The following is a 23,989-nucleotide window of genomic DNA, read 5'->3' on the forward strand; positions in this document are numbered from 1 at the left end:
TTCATATAATGATATAACCTTGTTATTAATAACATCCAATGTTCATGATTATGAAACTAATCATCCATTAATCAACAAGCTAGTTTAAGAGGCATACTAGGGACTTCTTGTTGTCTACATATCACACATGTACTAATGTTTCGGTTAATACAATTCTAGCATGATATATAAACATTTATCATAAACATAAAGATATAAATAATAACCACTTTTATTATTGCCTCTAGGGCATATCTCCTTCAGGAACAACCTACCAATTGGCGGATATTTTCACTAAGCCTTTGGATGAAGCCCGCTTTGTTAACTTGAGAGGAGAACTTGGTATTCTTGATCCTAAAAACTTGGATTGATTAACTTCTTGCACTATATTCTTGCATTTATCTTGCTATCTAGCTTAGAGGCATAGCACATATGGGGATAGACATCTTACCATGTCTTGGTATGATGCATACCTATGTGTGCAACATAAATAGACCCAATGTCATTATATGGACCCAAGCATGTCTCTTCGAGGTCTCATGACATTTGCGCTTTCACATAGGGGGAGTAATCCCCCGCCCTCATTGAGCCTTCATTACAAATTGATTTGACTATATAAGGCCAAATGATCTTATTGCAAAAATCATTTCAAAATGACTTATGATTCTTGATATAAATATACTTCGAATCATACCCATTGTCGCTATTTATATTTTGTTTGGATTTCATTCCAATGGGTATGCCTAGAGAACTTTGTGTTTCCAACCCCATGTCTATGCTCATCTCATCATCATCTATCTATCTATATGTACATGTCATCATCTAAGCACTCACACACATTCACACAAAGAATAGGGGCAAAACGAGGCAAAATTACACAGTTTTGGGCAAATTGACTCCGGCCGGTCACTGGCCCGGTCGGACCGGCTTCTGCGCCGGGTCGTCCGGCGTCTGGCCCGGTCGACCGGGCGCCCGACCGGCCGTGCGGGCTGTTATGTCTTGGGAGAGGATACCCCTTGGGGATCTTCTTCCTCATTATCCCCCACCTCTCAAACCTCCATGGCCGCCGCCTCCACCATCTCCACCACGTCCTAGGCACTTCCCACCACTAGTTTCTCCCCAAACTTCACACAACCATAGATCGGGATCTCTCAAGCCTCTTCACCAAAGGATTTGGTCCCTCTCAAGCTATTTTGGGAGATCTTGGGGATTTGGCCCTCAAGGCTTCTTCACGTGTTCTTCTTGCTCACTTGAGCAACAAGGACAATGTCATCGGGTAAATTTCCCTTCTATTCCCTCTCCTTCTTGATTTCCCTCTCCCATTGCCACATGTTGAGGAAAATTGAGAAAAGTTAGGGTTAGGGTTAGGGTTAGTAAGTCCTTATGCCACCTAGAGTGTCACACCCTCCTATGCACATTGTTCACTCTCCCGGTATAATCTATGTTCAAGTTTGTGAGTTTTTGCATGATTTTGTGTCGAATTTCTGGGCAAACATCACAACTCAGCGACGACCCGGCTTACAGCTCGGCCGACCGGCCTCTCAACCGGCTGGTCCGGCGCACCGCCCGGTCAACCGGATGGCCAACCGGCTCGTCCGGTCTGTCGTCCGGTCGGACCGGCCCTCGCGCCGGCTCGCCCAGCCTTTTTCGCATGATCTCATCGAAACACTTGAATATAGGCTATGCTTTTGGCTTCCTCATATATGCCGATGACATGTACACTTACCTCATTGCTCTCCTCGCCCTATATTGCTGATTCACAGGAGACTGTAGCGGTGAGGACCGTGACACCACGGCCAAGAGAGGGAGGCATGCGGGACACCCACCACGCCGTACTAGTGGTCGTGCATCTCAGCCCACCGGTGGCAGCTCATCTAGGGGCCGAACCAAGACATCTGCCAGTAAGAGGAAAGATAAACATGCTGCACAGGATGGTGATGAGGTACTGCCAGAGTTCCATGTTGGTGATGTACATATTGGTGCATGGAGAAGACTCCGAGAGTCCAACCCCTATCGCTTTGAGGAACCCACTTACACAGGGGGAGATCAGTTTTTCTGGACCAAGACACAGCAAGTCATGTGGGATGAGTACTATGACTCCCACGAGCACATGAAGAAAGGCACCATTGTTATGCCCAAGGCCATCAAGGATGTCATTGGAATGTATGAAGCCACCAAGTTTCGCTTTGTGGTTGCGACCTTGAGGCGGATGGGGTTGTACGATCTTATGTGCTTGACACCTACTGATGGGTGCTATTGTCCAACCTTGGTGAGACGAGTTTCACCGCACGTCTTTTTCCATGATGATGCAGCTCGGACTATGACTTGGATGACTGGCAAACAGAAATACACTTGCAACTATCTTGATTTCTGTGAAGCTTTGGGGTTTGGTGGAGGGAGTGCTTCTGGTTTCAAGATATATTCTCAGCAGAAGTTCAACAGAGGGGACATTGCCTTTTGCTATCCTCCGGAACCCACACCTGGACCTCCCACCATCTCTGGCATGTACTACTCCTACCTTATACTTGCCAAGCTATTCCGTGAGACTCTCATCAGCAAGTCCGGCGATACAAGTGAATGCCGTGCATATCATCCGAACTTGATGTACTATCGTCACCCCGAGCACCGAAACTTATTGATGGCTGTGATCTCATCTACTGTGAGTTACGGCGCTGTGTTCGCGAACGGTTGACTCCTAATCTTGCCCAGTACGTTCAGCTGCTCATCAACCATGTTGTGCCCGCACCTCTCAATACTCACGGTGAGCGGGTCAGGATGGAAGCTTTCAAGGTACCTGCCCAAGGTGATAGACCGGATGTTCCTGAGATGATGCCTTCCGAGCGCCGGTCCAAGGAACGCCATGACCATGCTAGCTCCAGCTCCTCTAGGCGCCCACAGCCGTGGTGTCTCACGGTTCTTCTCTAGCTTATGGCGTATGTGCAAAATACCAATGATGTTGCACATCAAAGTCTTTCTTTGAACCAAGAGACAAGGAGGCGCCAAAATGAGTTCATGGCTACTAGGAATGCCCCTGTCCCTCCTCATGGCCCTGAGTTGGAGCCTGTCCACGCACCAAACTGGGAGATGCCTCTTCTTTCTGATGAGATGTTCCAGAACTTTGATCCTTCCCTGTACTTTGGTGGTCCTCCTCCTAGATCTGCTCGTGCACCTCCCGCCGATGCCGATGATGAAGAGGATGAAGGTGATGAGGATGACAATGGCGAGGATGATGATGAAGAGGATGACGATGAGGATGGTGATGGCAGCTCTCCATCCGCGGGGCACGAGTTCTATTGATGGGACGCTAGCATCTCTCCTCTTTTCTTCGCCTTTTTGGTGTTCCGATGCCAAAGGGGGAGAAGAGAGTAGAGTCTAGATTTATGGGGTTCTTTGATTGTCACAAGCCATGGGAGTTGCTTTATTTGGATTTTATATGGCTTGTGCGTATTTGCTTTGATTTCTCAAGAACCATTTGCTACTTTGCATAATTCATGTATGGATATGTATGGACGACTATTATGTGTGCTACTCTATGTTAGGTTAATCATGCTTTATGGATAATCATGCTTTATGCTTATATATCTTGATATACTTGTCCATACCATGCTTGTTTCCTAAAGATATTGGGGGAGCTTCTCATATTCCACAAATGGTGCACTTTGCATTCAAACGCAAATTCTCCAAGTGCACACATTATGGGGAGCTGTCGTAATATCTTATATGGAATCAAGGTTTAGAGCTTATCATAATATCTATATGTAACTGTAGCTCGGTTTGTCATCGTATACCAAAAGGGGGAGATTGTAAGGGTATTTTACCCTTATCCATTATTTTGGTATCTATGACACCGTGCTAGAGTATTTGGACTAATACATGTCTACAAGATGACTTTCAGGTATTAGCCAAAGAGGTATGATGGTGTAGCAATGGAACAAAAGGCAACGGGAGACCCCCCCCCCAATTCGACGAAAAATCAGCAGGTTTTTCGCAGCCTCGGTCGGTCACGCATCCGGCCGGACCGGCCCCGGCACCGGACAGCGCGGTCACCAACCGGACCTGAACCGGTGCCATCCGGGCAGGTTCCAGCAAAGAGGGCAAGCCCTCCGGTCGGCGTCCGGCCGCTAGCCCGGTTTTGGACCGGCTGCTCCGGTCCACGGCCCGGCTCGACCGGGCACTGCGACCGAGCGGCCCGGCCAGCAACCGGACTTTGCGCCCGTGCCATCCGGCGCCATCCAAGAAGCTCGTGACGCCCGCTCGGTCAAGACCCGGTCCCAGCTCCGGTTGGAAACCGGCCGGCCCGGTCCGTGGCCCGGTCCGACCGGGCCGTGGACCGGCTCCGTCCGGCGCCAAATCCGGCCGACCGGGTTTCTCGACGAATCTGCCGATGTGGCAAGTGACCAACGGCCGTATTTCGAAGAACACTATAAATAGGCCTTCTCCTACCTCCGAACAGCTAGGCAACATACTACAAACTGTTCTTGAGCTCTTCTCTCTTACTCCATTGCTAGAAACACCAAAAGCCTCGCATCTCCCTCCTCCTCCACCCAAACTCAAATCCCTCCGGGGAATCATTAGAGGAGGACCCGATCTACCGTTCTACCAAGCCAAATCTCATTCCCCCTTGTATTCATTGAGAAGCTTGCTTCCTAGGGTTCCTTGGAAACCCTAGGTGGGCAAGAGGAGTCCGGAAGCATCCGGGCCGTGGATTTGCTCCGGGCAAGATTGTGAAGGTTTGGAGGCTACCTCAAAGTCTACCACAAGTGAGTGAGCTATTCCTTCGTGGGATAGGCTCCGGAGAATAGGGTGAGCCTTCGTGGCGCGGGGAATCCTTCGTGGGACCTCCACTCCTCCAAACGTGACGTACCTTGTTGCAAAGCAAGGGAACACGGGAATACATCCTCGTCTCCGCGTGCTATCGGTTATCTCTAACCGAACTCCTTACTTGTGATTTAACTGCATGTGAGAGCCTTCGTGCTCGAGTTAGTTGTATCCTCATATAGGTTGCTTCACCTAGTTTCATTAGGCTCATCTTTATATTCCGCAAAGCCTAATATTGCAAAGAAAGAATTAAAATTTGTAGAAACCTATTCACCCCCCCTCTAGGTTTACCATCTCTATACTTTCAATAACCATCACTTAAAACATTCTTATCATGAGCTACATGCATAAAATTATTACTCTCCACATAAGCATAGTCATTACTATTAATTGTAGTGGGAGCAAATTCAATAAAATAGCTATCATTATTATTCTCATCACCATAACGAACTTGAATATGATAGACAAGCTGTATGTTAGAGAGATGGTTTTGGGTAATCCCTCCATAACTATGACAAGTTTCATGAGGATGACTGTAATTATAACCTATGTCATAGTATTCTTTATAATAATTGTCAAAGATTGGAGGCATAGTGTTATCATAAGAAATAGAATAGTTATCTTCCAAAGTGTGTTCATCTGTAAACATACCATCATTGGTACTAGAATGAGATGTATCAAACATATAATCATCAGTAGCAAAAGGATTTTCAAACACCTCATCCCCAAGCTTAGAGCTTTCTATATCATCATGGGAAGAAACATGGATAGTACTAATACTTTGGCAATTATTAACATCATCATTTTCAGAATTAGTGTCCCAGAGATCTTCAATATCAAAGTAGTGTGCTCTTCCAAATCATGATCACTAATTTAGGTAAAGGGCATAGAAAGATCATTGTACTCAGATTCATTATCATAATAATCATTAGGAGCAACATACTTACGGTTACCTATCGTTATCTCATACACGCGGGGATATGTCGTTGCCTCTTTCTTTTTATTCCCCCTCTTCTTCTTTTTCTTCGCTCCCTTCTTCTTCTTTTCCTTCTCCTCGTTCCCTTCTTTAGGAGGAAGAGGCTTGAAGGGAGGCTTCTCCACATAACCTGATTTATTTCCAGAAAAAATAGAAGAAACTTGGGAGGATTCCTCCTTTTCATTAATAAGTTCAAAACACACAGCGGTCCTATCATATTTTGGCAAAGTGTCATCTTCTAAAATATTTTGTATGTAAGTATTTGTGTGGCAATTATCAATGCAACAAGAAAGACACCCATGCAGGACACTATTAATATCAAGAGCACTCATATCCACCAAAGAAGTTTTTCTCAATAACTCTTCACACTCCAAAAATAATATAAGTTCATCATGTTGATTAGGAGTGATTTCATCATCACAATACAAATTTGCAGCACTCATGAGGTTCGAATTATCATTGGAGGAACACTGAAAATTATAATGACCCACTTTATGGCAAAGTTCACAAATAAAAGGATATAGGGCACAAACTTTTTCACCAAGATCATCTAGAGCCCTAGACCACTTTCTAGTTTTTTCATTCCTGTGTTGGATACAATATTCGTCTTCAATTTTATTCTTTTCACAAGGTTTATTAACTCCACAAAAATTAACATGCTTATAGGAAATATCATTCTCAGAAGTTTGAGCATGTTCATTGCAATCATTAACAACAATTTCATTTTCCATGCAAGTGTCTTTAAAAGGTTCATGATACATGTACCAATTTTCCTTAGGAACACTAATATGAGAAGCAAAGGCTCTATAGCAATCGACCATAATTTGAGGATCAAGACCATATTTAGCACTAAGCTCTTGAAAATCAGCAGTTTGAGCGAAAGACTTAATGCAATCATACTCGTAGTTTATACCTGATTCTTTACCTTTGTCATTCTCCCAATCCTCAGTATTTCTTTGAATTCTTTCAAGAAGATCCCATCTAGCTTCAACCTCCTTGCTTGTGAAAGATCCCTCCAAACAGGCATCTAAATAGTCCTTGTGGTGTCCTGATAGCCTTGCATAAAAATTATTAATAATAACATTACGGGGAGCTCATGAATGGGACATTTGAGCATTAGTGACTTCAATCTCCCCCATGCTTGGGAAATACTCTCTCCATCACGATGATAAAAGTTATAAATGTAATTCCTATCAACATGCACTTCATGAGGAGGATAAAATTTAGAATAAAAGAGAGGTACAATTTCCTCCCAACCAATAGATCGACCATTCGTCAGCATCTTATACCATTATGCAGCTCTGCCCTTCAGAGATATAGAGAATAGCTTCCTCTTAACTTGGTCCTTTGAAATACCTGCATTCTCGAACAACTCGCATAATTCATGTATAAAGAGTAAATGATCACTAGGATGGACGAGTCCCATCTCCAAAATAGCAATTGTTCATAGCAAGTTCAACAATTTTCATAGGTATCTTGAAAGGAATACTTTCAGCAGGTGGATTTAAAATATCACAAGCATCATTAGAGTTATCGCATATGGGAGATAAAGTATTATCAGAGCAAATTTTCTCCCCTAAAGCTGGGAAGCTAAAAAGATCATAAGAACTAGCTTCCCCAAGCTTAGACTTTTCCATAGCATTAGCAGTAATTGCGTTCATACTAATAACATTGCTACTATGCAAATAAGGTTCCATAGGTTTTTTAATTTTCGCATCAAACCATTCATGTCTTAGCTCAGGAAAAAGATTAAAAAGCTCACTAATTTTTTTGTTGTTTTCCATTATGCCTAACTAGTGAAAAATAAAAACAAGAAACAAAAAGATGCAATTGCAGAATCTAAAGGAAATAACTTCGAGCACTCACACACCGGCAATAATGCTAGGAAATAGCTTAGTAGTCGGAGGATGTGAATACCTTTTACCTTACTTCCCCGGCAACGGCGCCAGAAAATATCTTGATGTCTACGCACGCTTCTATTCCTGTAGACAGTTGTTGGGCCTCCAAGAGCGAGAGGTTTGTAGAACAGACAGCAAGTTTCCCTTAAGTGAATCACCCAAGGTTTATCGAACTCAGGAAGGTAGAGGTCAAAGATATCCCACTCAAGCAACCCTGCAATTAAGATACAAGAAGTCTCTTGTGTCCCCAACACACCTAATACACTTGTCAGATGTATAGGTGCACTAGTTCGGCGAAGAGATATTGAAATACAAGTAATATAGATGATTGTAAGTAATAATTGAAATCTGAAATAAAAAAAATGGCAGCAAGCAAATATGTAGCAGAACTTGTTGGAAACGGTGTTTCAATGCTTAGAAACAAGGCCTAGGGATCATACTTTCACTAGTGGACACTCTCAACAATGATCACATAACTGAATAAATAAATGCTACTATTAAACACTCTCTTGTTGGGTAACAAATATCATTCATTGTGTAGGGCTACAAAGCACACCTCAAGCCGGAGTAAACAAGCTCCACAACGTTCGGAGTTCATATTAAAGTAACCTCTAGAGCGCATAATAGACAGTTGAAATTTAGACCGAGTACTAACATAGCATACACACTGTCACCAATAGCTATGAAAGGGGGAATAGATCACATCAATACTATCATAGTAATAGTCAACTTCATAATCTACAAGAGATTACAATCATAACCTACGCCAAGTACTACATGATGCACACACTGTCAACTTAACATCATGGAGAAGGAATAGACTAGTTTAATAACATCACTAGAGTAGCACATAGATTAATAGTGATACAAAGCTCATGATCACATAAAGATCACACCATGGGAGAGAGAGATGAACCACATAGCTACCGGTAGAGCCCTCAGCCTCGGGGAGAACTACTCCCTCCTCATCATGGGAGACAACGAACGGCGATGAAGATGGCGATGGAGTCGATGGAGATGACTCCGGGGGCAATTCCCCGTCCCGACGGCGTGCCGGAACAGAGATTTTGTCCCCCGAAACTTGTCTTCGCGATGGCGGCGGCTACGGAACTCTTCGTGGAATATCGTCGATTCTTTTAGGGTTTTCGGAGACGGAAGAATATATAGGCGAAGGGGCGATGTCGGTGGAGTCCCGAGGGGCCCACCCCATAGGGCGGCGCGGCCAGGGGTGGGGCCGCGCCCCCGTAGGGTGTGGCCGCCTCGTGGCTCCTCTTCGTCTCCTCTTCGGTGTTCTGGAAGCCTCCGTGGAAAATAAGACCTTCGGCTTTTGTTTCGTCCAATTCCGAGAATATTTCCTGTGTAGGATTTCTGAAACCAAAAACGGCAGAAAACAGGAACTGACGCTTCGGCATCTTATTAATAGGTTAGTGCCGGAAAATGCATCAAAATGATATAAAGTATGGATAAAGCATGTAGATATTGTCATAAAACTAGCATGAAACATAAGAAATTATAGATATGTTTAAGACGTATCATAGCCACACTAGGCAATGGGGGTACACCCACCGGCGGGGGGGGGGGTAGGCGTGGACTTGAAGCTCGAGGCTCGGCTCGGGCTCAACAAGGCTTGGCTCGGCTCGAAGGTTCGACGAGCCAAGCCTCAACCTTCCGATCAAAGCTTGAGGCTCGACAAGCCCGCTCGATGAAGCTTGCAAGCCGGCTCGAAGGCTCGATGTAATAAAAAAAATTAACATGAATATTTACTAAAAATGTATCATTTTACAATTATAAACAACAATTAAACATAAATATATTTATAACATTGTATAACAAGTGTTACAAAGTACTAATATAGATAACAATAACATATATCATAAATTCACCACACGAATACATGCAACAATTCCAATAGAGTGTATACTCAACCGGACGGACTAATCGACTATCCCTCCGATCTATAGTAAATGCCCTGAATTTAGTTCAAATTTACTCAATTCTTAACTAAAGCCACAACAATTGTTATGGATGGGAGGGAGTAGCTTTGCGGCACAAAGTTCTGTGTAAAAGTAATTCATCACGGTAGAAAAGGAAGAATAAATGAAAAGATCAAAGGATGCGTCCAATGAAAATCATAGCTACTGAGTACTTAACAAAATCACCTAATCTAAGAAGACTCGGGAATAACTACCAAGAAGCAATCGATTCTACAAGACCAAATCCACAAAGATCAACCACAGTAGCCCCTTGTTGATGAACAGTTGCCCACGAAGAGCCTCTGATGTCTCCTGAGACGGCACCATGGATGAAGCTTTCGTGCTCAAACAAGTAGCGACCACTGCATGACCGTCTAGGTAAGGATTAATCAGCGGAGAAGATTCCAAAGGAAGGAGAGTCGAGCGGAGGAGTGGCCGCTCGAAGTTGCGGTCGCCGGATGAGAGAGGAGTCACGGCAGTGGGGGACGCACGAGCAGTGGCGGCATGGGACGGCCCGAGCTTTGGCCCGTGGAGGAGCACCTCGTGAAGGAGAGGCCGGCGGAGTAGTTGTCCAGCAGCATGGCGGTGGTTGGCGACGGCGCTCAATAAGCGGCGCCGGTGCGTGAGATTAAGATGGATTGAGGTAGCTGCGCAGGGGAGGAAGAAGACATTGGGGATTTTTTGGGCTGGGCTCACGAGCCGTTCGAGCCGAGCCACGAGCCCGCCGAGCCGTCTTACCAGGAACTTTGTAGCAGCAAGCCAAGCCCAGGTTCGGCTCGATTTCTGTCGAGCCTGCCCGAGCCGAGCCACGCGCCGGCTCGGCTCGATTCCACCCCTAGGGGGGGCTCCTGGAGAGACACTGTCATGCTCATGACTAGAAAAACTTGATCTTCTCACAACAAATGAGCTAATTTTATTAGAGGCATAGCTAGGACCTATTTTCTCAATTATCTCGAATCAAAGTTCTACGTGGATTATACATATATACACTCAATCATTCAATTACAGTTGTTGTGCTTACACGTGAATCAATACTGATTGTACAACTGGACCGAACCAGGGCAAGAGAAAGCAAGGCGATGGTAAGGAGGCTCTAAAATCCATCTAGGATTTCATCCTACTCACCGGCGACGCTGCTGGTACGCTCCACCTTCGGTGGTCTTAGGACCTTGTATTCGACAGTTACGATTGTACGACTAGTCATAGTGGGACGTAATATAGAGTAGTAATATGCACATATTAGTACTCTATGTTACTACCTTCATAGTGGTTAGTAACATCAAAGTAGTACTCCATTAATTAGCTTGTAGACTCATTGTATCTTGGGAAGTGTGATGTTACAGTAACTAGCTATGTTACTATGTTCTCCTCTCTCCTCATTAACTCACTGCAACATAAGCAAATTTGATGAGTTGAACACTTAGTTACTACTACCTCCGATTCAAGAAATAAGGCGTCCTCGTTTTACGTGCTTTTCGTTTGACTAAGTATTGCTTCAAATACATAAAGATTGTTTATATAAAATTAACATCATTAGAAAGTACTTTTCAATACGAATCCAACAATACTAATTACATATAATATAACCAAGATTTTGGTGCTCAATTTTTATGGTCAAAGTTCGTCTTGGAATACGCGTGCGCCTTATTCCTTGGGACGGAGGTAAGTTACTCCCACTATGAGTAGTCTACAGATCAGGCTGTTATCCTGAGTTGTTAGCCTAGATAAGGTAGCTATAGGCTGTTAGTTTCTAGAAGTTTGTTATATGTAATAAATCTCCTCTACAACAGCGAGGCGTCTGTGTTGACTTCGTCAATTTCAAGATCCAATCCGCCGGCTCAATCTTCCGGAGGTGCTCATAGGGGTAGGGTGTGCGTGTGTGCGTTCATAGGGGTGAGTGTATGCGCGTGTATGTGAGCGTTTGCGTTTGTACTGTGTTTCTCAAAAAAAAAATCTCTAGGCCATGCGCCTCCTATATATACATGATACGATCGGCCCCGAAGGTTACCCTTTCCTCATCTCTTCCCTCTATCTAGGTTAATTTCTATGGTATCAAAGCCAAAAGATCTCAAGTTTAAGACATTGCTCACGCGGTATTAAAAACAAAACAAAAAAGAGTTTGCAGCATGTGCACCGAACGCACGCTAAGGACTAAAATAACCTAGATTTGAGGGGGGGTGTTGAATATAAATACACCGGCTAGTCTCCTTCCATCAATTCAAACTTTTGGTTTAATTGGCTAGTGCATCAATCTTTCACCTTGGAGGTGTGGCGGACCGCGGTCTCTCGCCGACGAGATTCGTTTAGTTTGTTTTCAGTCTCTTCTTTAGGATGGTGAAGGGACGGCTACTTCCTGAAGTTGAAATAAGGTCCTCCCCATCCTATCCTCGCTCCGGTGGTGCACCTAGCATCGGCGGAGGGAGCGTGGAGTTGTGTGTCCGATGAATCTCCCGTGGTCCGATCGTCTTTCGTGTTCGATTGTGTGGTTTCAGATCAGTCTCTTCCGATCTACGGTTGTCATCATTGGCGATGGTTGCTGCTCTGGTGCGTCGGTCCTTTGGAGCCTTAGCACGACGACTTTCCGTCTGTCTCTACGACGACATTTTTTGCCTGATTCCGGTGATGGAGACTGAAGAGGCGAGGACAGCGACGCGCTAGTGTCTTCAGCCATCGCTAGGTGGTCCAGTGACCTATTTGTATTTTTTATTACTTTTGGACATCTTTGTACTGATGTTAATGATTATTAATAGACCGTTGGAATTTTCGCAAAAAAATTAATTATACAACTACATGGCTAAATAGTTAAGACAACTTCGCTGAAAAAAAATAAAGACAACAACTCAGGATCCTATAGCCTATCCAACATGTTTCATATGGGGAGTCACCGCTCACACTACAGCTATCCAACATTGCCCTGTATGGGGAGCATGGTACTCCATTTTGCCGGACGGCCAGACTCCAGAGTCAGGTCAGAATATAACTTATGACACCCTCCTCCTGGTATTGCGCCTCACCGAGCTTGTGTCGATCAACCTTCTAACGGACGAAGGCTGTGGGGTGGACAGCCCCACCGATTCCGGGATGTCTAAGTCAGCATTCGCCACCGAGCCAGGCATCTCGTGATGCTACTGCATCAGGTTGTGCATCGGCTGGATTTTGATTCTGACTTTCTCCACCTGAAAAAGAATTTGAAGTTGAGCTCCTCGTATAAAATGCAATTACAAGCGGGCACCAGAAAAGTATTTTTGGCGAGGCAAGGGCCAGCAAATTAGCCTGACTTCTACAAGGCATGGGTGATCAACACGAGACTCTGACTTCTCTACTTGAGGCTTCAGTCCACAACACGTCAACACTATGACATACTAATACTGGAATATGAATGAAACTTAGCAGCAAAACGAGTTTAGGGTTTTCTTTAGCAAATACAGAAATAGTGGCTCTACAGAAAATCCTTCTTGTTTAGTGTCAAGCTCCATGCACTAGCCAACATAACCAAAGTCCGAACTAATGGAAAGAGACTAGGCAATACACTTATATATATCAACACCCCTCCTCACCTACCTCCGTTCTAAAATAATGTCACAACTTTATCTAGATGCAGATGTATCTAGATATATTTTAATGTGTACATTCATCCGTATCTACCTCGTCTGATGCGACACTTAATTTGAAACAGAGGGAGCGTGTTTTAGTGGTATATGTGTACCTCTTACTTATCTAATGCAAAATTGTAGGCTTCAAGAGATGAGCTGCTATTGCTTCTACGCATTAAACATTTAAACCTCCATAGGAGGTGTAGGTCTATTCCAATATTTAATGCACTAGTATAATAGATTAGACTGCTCATAGTGGGAGTAAGAGTAAGTTCAATAGTACAGCCAATTGTTGGCTATAAGCCAAGTGCCATGTCATCTATAGTCATCTTAGAGTCAACATGTACAATAGTGAGCTATAAAATTGTACTACTTTATTAGTATATGGCCCACTTTTCACTCTCACATAGTGCCTAGGAGCACGTGCTAGAGCTGGCTCTTGCATAAGGCTGCTCATAGTGGAGAGTAACATAAGGTGGTGTCATGCATAAGTTACTAGTTCATGTTACTACCTTCATAGTGGAAAATAACTTAGAGATGGTATCATGCAAAGTCTCATTTATTATTTTGTAGACTCATTTTATCTTGGAGTGTGTGATGTTATGGTAACATAGCTAGTTACCACCTCTCTCTCTTTCTTCATTTATTGCTATGCCATGTCACCAAAACACTTTGAAATGTGTGATGTTACTACCTAAGTTACTCCCACTATGAGCAGTCTAAGAGCCCACTCATCGTCTCTCTCATCCTCTCTCCCCTCCAACTAGGCAACAATATACTATTACTATTCTAATCCTTATAGCCAGCTGACTAGGACTTATTGTACATGCTCTAACATAGCTAGTAACATCACACATCTCAAGGCATTTTAGTGACATGACATGCTAATAAATGAAGAAAGAGAGTAAGGTGGTACTACCTCCGATTCAAGGAATAAGGCGCCCTCGTTTTACGTGCTTTTCGTTTGACTAAGAATTACTTCAAATATATAAAAATTGTTTGTATGAAATTAACATAATTATAAAATGTTTTTCAATACGAATCCAACAATACTAATTACATATAATATAACCAAGATTTAGTTGCTCAATTTTTATGGTCAAAGTTCGCCTTTGAATACGTGTGCGCCTTATACCTTGGGACGGAGGTAGTAACTAACTATGTTACCATAACATCACACACCTCAAGGCAAGATGAGTCTACAACATAATAAATGATACAATGCATGACACCACATATAAGTTATTACCCACTATGAAGGTAGTAACCTAGGCTAGTAACATGGAATATGTTACTAGTCTAAGTTACTCCCCACTATGATCAGCCTTAGTACTACTCTTTCACTAGAACAAAGCAGTATACCTTGTAACTGCATGCTTATTCACTATATGTGACAACACTAGGCCAGATTGTGCGTTTTAGAGGTGTTATGTTCATCTTGGAGGCTTGGACTAGTAGATGTATACCTCTTATCGAATACAAAACAATGGAGCTATTTTGTATGCTCTTCAGAGCAATAAAAAGTATGGCAAGCATACTGCAGATCTCCACTTTCTTTTTATGTCACATACAACACACCCACACCTGGTTTAGTCTAGATGAACTTGGGGCTGAAGATCTCTGATAAGGATTTTCTACCGAGATAAAAGATAAAATGAACTGCAAGTAAATGTAACTCTGTAAATTGCAAATTTTCACTTCAAAGCTGTTGTACCATACCAGCTCCTGGTGAAAAGGGTGAGACCGAGCTTCAGTCAGTCTTTTCTGCAGATTGATTTCTTTCTTACTTGCATACTCGGAGTTTTTCAGTTTATTTCCCCTCTCTTCTAATTCTCTATATAACTCTGAAATAAGACATCATTTAATGTCAATCTTTCACAATTTGCAGTCTCACCATGACATGCAAATGAAGAACTTAAATAACCAGCATATGAAAGGAAGCGGAACCAAAGTACAAGTGATAAATAAATCAATGTAGCCTCATGGCATACCTGTAAGTACTGATAAGATCCAGATTTGCGTTGGAATGTCATACAGTGTCTTCGCTAATGTTAACGATGACTTCAAAATATCTCTGGCCTGACCGTCATGCAGCTGAAGTGCTAATGTACCAAGTATTGTCAAATACTGAGAAACCAATTGGATGTTACCCAACTGTCTGTGTGCTATTTTAAAGCCACTTGCAAGGCAAGTCCTACATTAGATAAAAAAACATTAATATTGACAGCTTATCAACAAAAGATTTGTGAGCTTGTGAAGAGTTTGCTCGAAACATAAAAGAGGAAATGGGATGTAGCAGACACCCATGAGAAACAAATAATGCAGAACATTAGCTAGCATGGAGATGCAACTTTTCCTTTTCAGGGATTACATGTGCAAGACATTGCCATTTGCATTCATTATACTCATTCACTAGTTACTATCATAGTCCTTACCGTGCTTCTTGTGGATTCTGATGTCTCATAAGTAAAAGCCCATAAACAAAAATGATACAGGTCTTCTCTCGCACACCAATAAATGAGTCCATGGTTCTGTAAGCAGGACCAATCAATTCTAGTGCCTAAACAATGAAAAGATGTAAATCAATGTTTAGTCTTGGTAGACAGCTTGAGACAAAAATAAATAAACAAGTACACAAGATTGATACCTCAGAAGATGATTCCGCATCCCCCTTACAGATGTAGGAGACTGCTGCATAAACTTGGCACATAGATTGCATTGATTTGTTCTCTGTCAGCTGAAATCATTTCATTTACTTAATTCGAAAATCCAGGAAGGCTTGCAACAAAACATAAGCAGACTTAAATGGCCTAATATATCAAGATTTGTATCTTCCAAATGCATGCTTTTTAGATCACTGGTCACATGATGCACAGTTGGAGGTCCAGTGTGCAGAAATTGATGTGTTTGGCAGCATACAAGAAAAGACTAGGAAGTCATGGCAGAGAGGCGCTTATCCAAAGCTAAATATGGTGGAGTGGCATCCCGAGAGGAGGAAATACCTTTAACGCCTCAAGGAAGTGGAACGCAGCCTCATCAAAGCAGCCAACAGAATGCGCATATTGTCCCCTTAGCATTTCAATTGTGCTTTCACTGCCTTGGAGAATCGTTGGGAAACGAGTCAACCAGTTTTTCATCTGCGCTAAAACCTACAGGGAAAAAAGGCAAATTAATAAGCGTTAGCTAAAGAACCAGAAGATATGTAGATTTGATATTTGGAAACAAACATATGTGCCCTAATTTATGGCCCTACTACACCAGACAAGATGTGCTTATATCAAAGGCTGTAATCTATATATCAGTTGCCTGCAGCAGACAAATTGGAATGGGTGATCTTATAAGTGATTTATTAAGCATGGTTGCAGCCTTAAGCAGTCTTCCAACATATTGGTAAAACATGAATATGTTGGTTGATTTACCTCCAGGGCTTCAACACAAATTCTGATCGTGTGAGTTCTACAGCAACATTGTTTTCAAGGAACTGAAGCAAAAGCGTCAAGTACAAACCAGCCATCCATATCGTGGAGTGTTCCAAATTTTCCTCTGCATAGCATCATAAACACTAGATAAGATTAAGGTAAAAGGAGGACAATGCTATAACAATTTAGTTCTCAATTGGTGAAGATAAGTTTTTTTTTCTGTGAAGCACAAAAGATGAGGTAATTCTTTATATAACAGTGGGCAGGTCCCCCGGTCCCTGATCTGCCACTGAACAATAACATGTCTCTTATATGCAAAACCTTCTGGTCCATAACACACTTGACCAAATTCCATCAGTCGAACCATTATCCTCGAAATAGATATTCGTCCCACTTTATAAATAAAGCCGCAACGGCCGAACCGATACAAGGTGGAGAGGAGAACCTCTTACAAAGTAGATCAAAGAAAAACAAAAAAAAGAACACGGGGAACCCAAAGTTGCCACGAAGACATTGACACGAGACCGAGTCGAAACGGGGCTCCACACCGACGCCCCCAAGAGGGAAAACGACGCAGTGCGCCGTTGCCGTCGAGACCGTGAGGTCTAGGGCTTTCACCCAGAGCCGTACCGCAGAGCGGATACCCACAACGACGCCCCCAAGAGGGTTACGACACCCGCATGCATCGCTGTCGTTCGCGGCGGGATGCTGAGCTTTCGTCCCGAAGCATCCGCACACCGCGCCCAAGAACTCACCCGCCCGCTGTCCCCAAGTTGGGCATCCCAAACACGATCTGGGGTTGCCGAAGCTGAAGCGCCGCCAACACCAGGATCCCCCATCGCCCGCTCCACGCCAGCCCCATGACCGAAGAGAAGGACCACCAACACCGCCTCGTTGCCCGCCGTAGAGCCAACTGCGCAGTCCACCTTCTAGGGCCGCCGCCCCGGCATCCCCACGAACTCGAGCCCATGGATTGACCAGCACACCGCAGCCATCAGAGTACACGGTAGCCCAGGGGAGGGGATCCGCCCTCCGCCGCCCGAGGTGCACGTCGTCCGGAGGTAGTAGCATGGCCGATGTGGCCTAGATCAGGTCCGGCCACCTGCCGGGCCTAGATCAAGCCCCATTAGTCATGCCACCATGCTGCTACTCCCAGGCCACTATCGCCATCCACCTGCAACACCGTGCCAAACCAAACCTTGCCACCATCAATCCGCCATGTGCTAGTCAGACACCATGAGCGGCGTCGCCGCGACCTCACTCCTCGCAAAACGGCCTTGGTCGAGACCGCGCACTGCCGCCAAGAAGCAACCCCACCGCGACGCTCGGGGACATAGCCACGCTGCTGCCGACACCGCCACATCACCGATCAAGCCGGATAGGTTGTCGGCATCGCAGAACTCACCGCCAAACTCGAGCAAGAGCCTAACCTTGACCCTCCCGGACAGAAGAGGGACCACACAACTGTGCTGCCAAGGACCGCCAGTATCTAGGCCCACCTAGCCCAGATCTAGCACCAGCTGCGGTGCAACTAGGGAGGAGTCCCGCCGGTGCTGGCCATCACCATGGCCATGGACGCGGCCCTCCTGGCCCAGATCGGGGCCCGCTTGGCCCCAACCCGGGCCGCGCTGCCAGCAACCTCCTACGCTGCCGCCTACCGCCGCCCATGGCCGACGCTGTGCCATCCCACACCTCCGCCAAGAACCGCTGCCGCAAAGCCTCGCCGGCACCGCCGGATCGAGCTCCAGGAGCCCCTAGGAGCACCGCCGGACCGAGCTCCAGGAGCCCCTAGGAGCACCACCGCCGACCGATCCTGCCTCGCGCAGGGCCCCAAGCGAGCGGGTAAAGAAGGTCCCGCCGCCGCCGGCACCGCGCGAGCTTTGCCCGGTGGCCCTCACCGGCGGCGGAGGAGGAGGGAGGAGGAAGGGCTGGGACGCGCGGGTCTAGGGTTCGCCTGGCGTCGCCGGCGGGAGCGACACGCAGGGGGCCGAAACGTTTTAGGGAGTTGCTTTTCCTACCTCAGTAGTCGAACCATTATGGGACTGCACAAAGACCATTCTGCTACGACCATCTGTATTCTCCTTGCCTTCTTTTTCCACTTCATTCAAACTGGCGAGCATGGAGGAACGCAACAACCAATGGTTCTCGATGAGTTGATCATATGGTGATGGGTAAACAAAATGGTCATCCAGGAATGGAGCTCGGCATGTGTGGTACCAAATTCCGTGGAAGAGCAAAAGAAAAAAAAATAGTCAGGTGGTTGGGAGACCACAATAAGAAACACTCTGAATAAAAATAAGGAAAAGTCAAGTGGTGGTGATGAGGATTTAGCCTCGGATGAAGGAGCCGCTAAAGGCACTAGCATGATCACTTTGTCAAGAGAAACAATTTTAGCAAATGGTGGCACAAGATGAAAGGTGTGATGTAAATCTGCATGGGAAAACATGGGCGAGGCTCCATGGGCTGCAGACGTATTAAAGCCACGTTGGTGATGGTGAAGAGCGTGATCATGGCAGGTATATCCACCATGACACGTCAGCATGGGTAGACCCTGGGGAGCTCCAGCTTGCCCTTCTTGATAGCTGACAAGCGATTCTAGCTAGGCCAGTGCTTAGGTGTCAGGAAAAATAACTCGTGTAGGTATGTGGCGCCTGTGGCCATCAATTTGGGTGGTCTTGGTGCAATTGAGCGTGCACTAATAGCATGGTATGGATTTTGTGCTTCAACGGGAGCCTAGCAGAGCGAAGACAGATCAAGAGTAGGGGAGTGGAGGCAGAAGATGCGAAAATGGTGAATGGAACCTGGGTACGCGCGCACCCGTTTACGAAAAGTTCAAAAAAATACTATGTAAAAGTTTCCAAAAAATGTGAAGTAAATTTTTGCATGTAGATATTATGTTGGTACTTACTCATGTGTGTTTTCACGGAAAAATACCATTGTGTGTGACCTACACAAAAATGACAAAATGCAAATTCCTATTCCTGTGAATAGTACAAATTCCTGTTCACTATTCTCATTTGGACATTTTGTCATTTTTATACAGGCCACACACAATGGTATTTTTTCGTGAAAACTCACACGAGTAAGTATCAACATAATATATACATGCAAAATTTTACTTCACATTTTTTGGAAACTTTTAAATAGCATTTTTTGGAACTTTTCGTAAACGGGTGCGCGCGTACCCAGGTTCCAATCCTCCGGGTCGCAGAAGATGAGGATAAAGAGTTAAAAAGGTATTATCGAGAAATCAACCTGAGAAATTTGACAGAATAGCAGTATGCCAAAAACTGGTAATGTTTTGTTACAGTGGTGGGCTGGTGGCATACAATGGAAAGGTCATTATTTAGTGGCAGATCACGGAAAATATTCATTGGGATATTGATTTTTGTATAGAATGAATTTGAAACAAAGAATCCCAATGGATTAAAGAAATGTCTGGTATGAAGTAGTTTACCCTTTTATTCAAAATTAGTGGCATGACTGGTATAGATGATCTATTTGGCAGTGCAAATATGGAAATAAGATCTACGGGTGTATATTTCCATTTTATTAAAATGAAACACGAGAAAGAACAAGGAGAAAAAAAGATAAGCACGCGAGAAGGGGCTAAAAGTTCTCAATTAACCAACTCTGCATAGGATTGTTACACTGGAGCCCCAGCAGGACTATCTTCATTCTTCCATACCCAGCACACAGAACAAGAATCAATTGACAGGTTATATCATTTAACTCTGGCAACGACTCAACGGAGGTAAGAACGTTTTTAAATTGGAATTAAGTTTGTACCTGAATGAAATGATTTTAAGAATTAACGCCGTGATTTTGTAATGGTTTCTTAGAAGATCAAGGATGAAGGAGATAGATGGAAAGAAAAAAGGTTTAGGACTGGGTTGTTTAAGCCAGCGAAAGAGCAGTCTCCTAGTTGTGTTGTTTTCTGGATTGTTGTTTGACTTTGGGGAGTCTCATCTCGCCCTTTTGGTGCAGACTTTGCTATATCAAAACTGCTTTTCCTGCTTACTGAAAAGATATGGAAGGCCTTTGCATAGTCGCTAGAAAAAATGAGCTTATGTCACTTAGCAAGATGAAGTAAAAATATGTGTGGCCAAGGACCATGCATAATTGAGAGGTCTACCATATGGTAGTACAGATGTAGCTATAACAAATGGTACCACGTTTTTTGTAGAAAATAATTGAAGTTCTTATATTTACCTGTCATGCCATCCACGATCCCAAGCTTCGATAGTTCCTCTGTAAAATAATGGGAATGCCCAGTAAGTGCCAGTAATTTTTACTTATAAATATACAACTTTATACATATTCTAGCTTTTACACACACGGGATAAACATATCAGATCCTAATGTAGATCATGTTCAGAATATCCAAGATAAAAATGCAAGTTCAAATAATATGTGTAACACGCTACTATTAGCTTATGGATGTTGACATGCATCAATGCATGCATATGCTTCCCGTATGTACGTACTCAACAAACATTACATCCCAGTATCATAGTCAATGTACTCCCTTACATTTTCCAGTGATGGACTGAAGTGTACCAAGTTGCATGAATCATACCAGGACAACGAATCTGGTATGCAGGGATTTATTGTGATTTTGGACATTGTGGTGCTGATCGGTTGAAAATAATCAAAATATACAAGATCGCGGAGCTATGTTTTCAAAAGGTCCTGACAGGCTCAGAGCTGTGTTGTCAAATGAATACGGTCAGCCCCTAAAAGGTAAAACAAGATTTCCTTAGGAGCACCTGTTTAATAAAACCTAATGATGTAATTTGCTACGGCTGGGCTATACCACCACAATAGGTACCTAGATTAGTCATTGTACAAAGTTATTATATTTGTATTTAAACTAATGCACATTTCCGATCCTCTTTGGTCTTTCCACTAACTACATCATGTACTCCAACATGGCCGCTCCTATTTATACATGCCTCTCCCTTTATGTCGAAGCATTGACATAGCCACCTCCATGGAGTTGGATTCAACAAGACAAATGGTCACGGAACTTAATGCTCGGCCATGTCATATTTGATGAAACGGCAGCATACTTTTCAGATCAGCTGGTGATCATATACCAAAATCACGATAAACATTGCTGAGCTCAATCACTCTGAAGTGGTTAATAATAAGACTAGACAGGGAGGGACCCCGGCCTTGGCTTTTTCGAAAGAATCAAGAAACTCGGCTGAAATATTTTAGCCCTCAAGGACTATGACCTAGTAAAAACGGTTACTATTTCATATACCCATGGTTGTAAATTTGCTGTGCCTAGTATGTTGAATCATACACGATGTTAGTAGCTAGAATCATGCCATCCTTACACACAATATTTGATATAAGTTAGCATTGAGCAGAACATACCATGGATGATCTGCAGACCTGACTGTATTCTCTTTCCACATTCACTAAATATGCCTTTTGGGCGACTGATCATTACGACCATGAGATCCACCAGCACAAACACGGCAGTCCGTGGGAGCCATTCACCATGCATCGGCGGTGGCGCCAACAGCAACTTATCCCCATAATCCAACACATCATTCAATGCGTCATAGCCGCACAAGGCTCGCAGCTGGTCTTTCAACTGCCTCTGCTTATGCACCAACGCCGCCCTCTCCCTCTCCTTCAACACAGGCTGTGCTAGCGATCTCTCCACTGCACTAAGCTCAGTACCAAGCTCTTTAATACGCTGGCCCCTCTGCATCTCGCTCTTAACAGCCGTGTCCAGCCTCTCCACATGCTTTGAGGCAGCCTTGTAGTCGCAGACCCTCAGCAGGTAGAAGGTCTGCAGCAGCTCCGTGTAGAAGAAGAGTCCAACCCAGTGCTCCTTCTGCATGGAATCAGCAGAAAACACATATCAAAAACACGAACTTTATATACATGACATCCCGCTGTAACTGACGGAATCAAAAAACACGAACTTTACCCCGCTAGCTGCAACTGAAGGGATCAAAATGGAGAAAACTGAGTTTACCTCCTCGTCCGTGAGCGTCTCCCAGAGGTCGGAGACGCGTGCGACGGCAGCCGCAACGGTGGTGCTGTCTTCCCAGCAGAGTAAGTGGACGTGGAGAGTGGTAGCAGCAAAGAAGAGGTCAAGCTGGGGGCTGTCGAGCTGGGTAGCTGCGGCGGCTCCCTCGGACAGCGCGGAGAGGGCAGACGCGGCGTCACCTTCGGCGGCGAACGCGGAGGCGAGCTGCGCGTGGAAGTTACTGGTCCACAGGAGGGACGGGCCGGCGGGGAGGAGGCCAGACGCGGAGGCGGAGGCGATGAGGCCGAGCCCGCGGCGGAGGACGTGCTTCTGCGACGGGACGGAGCCGAGGAGGCCGTAGACGTTGGCGAGGAGGGAGTGCGCCAGCAGCTTGAGCCGCGGCGGCGCGGAGGGGAGCGGGTTGAGGACGAGCAGGGCGCGCTCGAGATGGGCCTTGGCGCTGGCGAGTCCCTTGGAGCGGGCGAGCAGCAGGCCGGCGAGGCGCAGCCGCGCGCGGGCCTCGGCGAGCGGGAGGAGCGAGGCGGCGTGCGGCGGGCTGAGCGCCGACTCCAGGCACAACGTGGCGGTGGAGAAGTCGCACCGGCGCTCGGCCTCTTCCGCCAACGCGAGGAGCCCGGCGGCGGCCGACATGGTCGAGGAGGGCTAACCTAGGGCGGGAACGGGAATGGGCGCCGATTTGGCAAGCGTTTTCTTTCCTCCCCCGTAACTTAGAGATCCGAAATTATAGGGTGCACAATAAAACCGGGGCATATTTACCGGCGTTTTCGGCCTGGAAACGAGGGGGCACCGTGAATAATACAACGAGCCAAGTGCTCAGTGTTTGGTCTGCTTCTGCTGACTGGCTGCTCTGGGACTGGAACGGGAATTTTTCTTTCAAACTAGACTAAATTCCCGTGTGTCCTCAAGAACGTTTGGTCATCATAAGTAAACAAACCGGCTTGTCCTTTGTGCTAAAAAGGATTGGGCCACTCGCTGCAACTATTACTCTCGCATTTTATTTACTTGTACTTTATTTATCTGCTATATCTAAACCCCCTGAATACTTGTCTGTGAGCATTTACAGTGAATCCTTCATCGAAACTGCTTGTCAACACCTTCTGCTCCTCGTTGGGTTCGACACTCTTATTTATCGAAAGTACTACGATACACCCCCTATACTTGTGGGTCATCAATGAGCAACCTCTCTTTGCCATCGGACTGCGATAGCGAGGGGAAGCCGTCGGGATTTCAACATTAGTGGGATAGAACTGGAACGCCGAGCAACTCTAGCTCCCCACCGAGGAATGACCATGAGGAGGAGGGGGACGCCATCACCGATGA

At 45.1% G+C, this 23,989-nt stretch overlaps 1 pseudogene; it reads right to left on the minus strand.

Annotated features, from left to right (window-relative positions):
- Positions 1–12,615: 12,615 nt before the first annotated feature.
- On the minus strand, positions 12,616–23,323 carry LOC124681203 (annotated as a pseudogene).
- Between the last annotated feature and the right edge of the window lie 666 nt (positions 23,324–23,989).

Source organism: Lolium rigidum, unplaced genomic scaffold, assembly GCF_022539505.1.
Source record: "Lolium rigidum isolate FL_2022 unplaced genomic scaffold, APGP_CSIRO_Lrig_0.1 contig_35635_1, whole genome shotgun sequence".
Classification (NCBI taxonomy): domain Eukaryota; kingdom Viridiplantae; phylum Streptophyta; class Magnoliopsida; order Poales; family Poaceae; genus Lolium; species Lolium rigidum.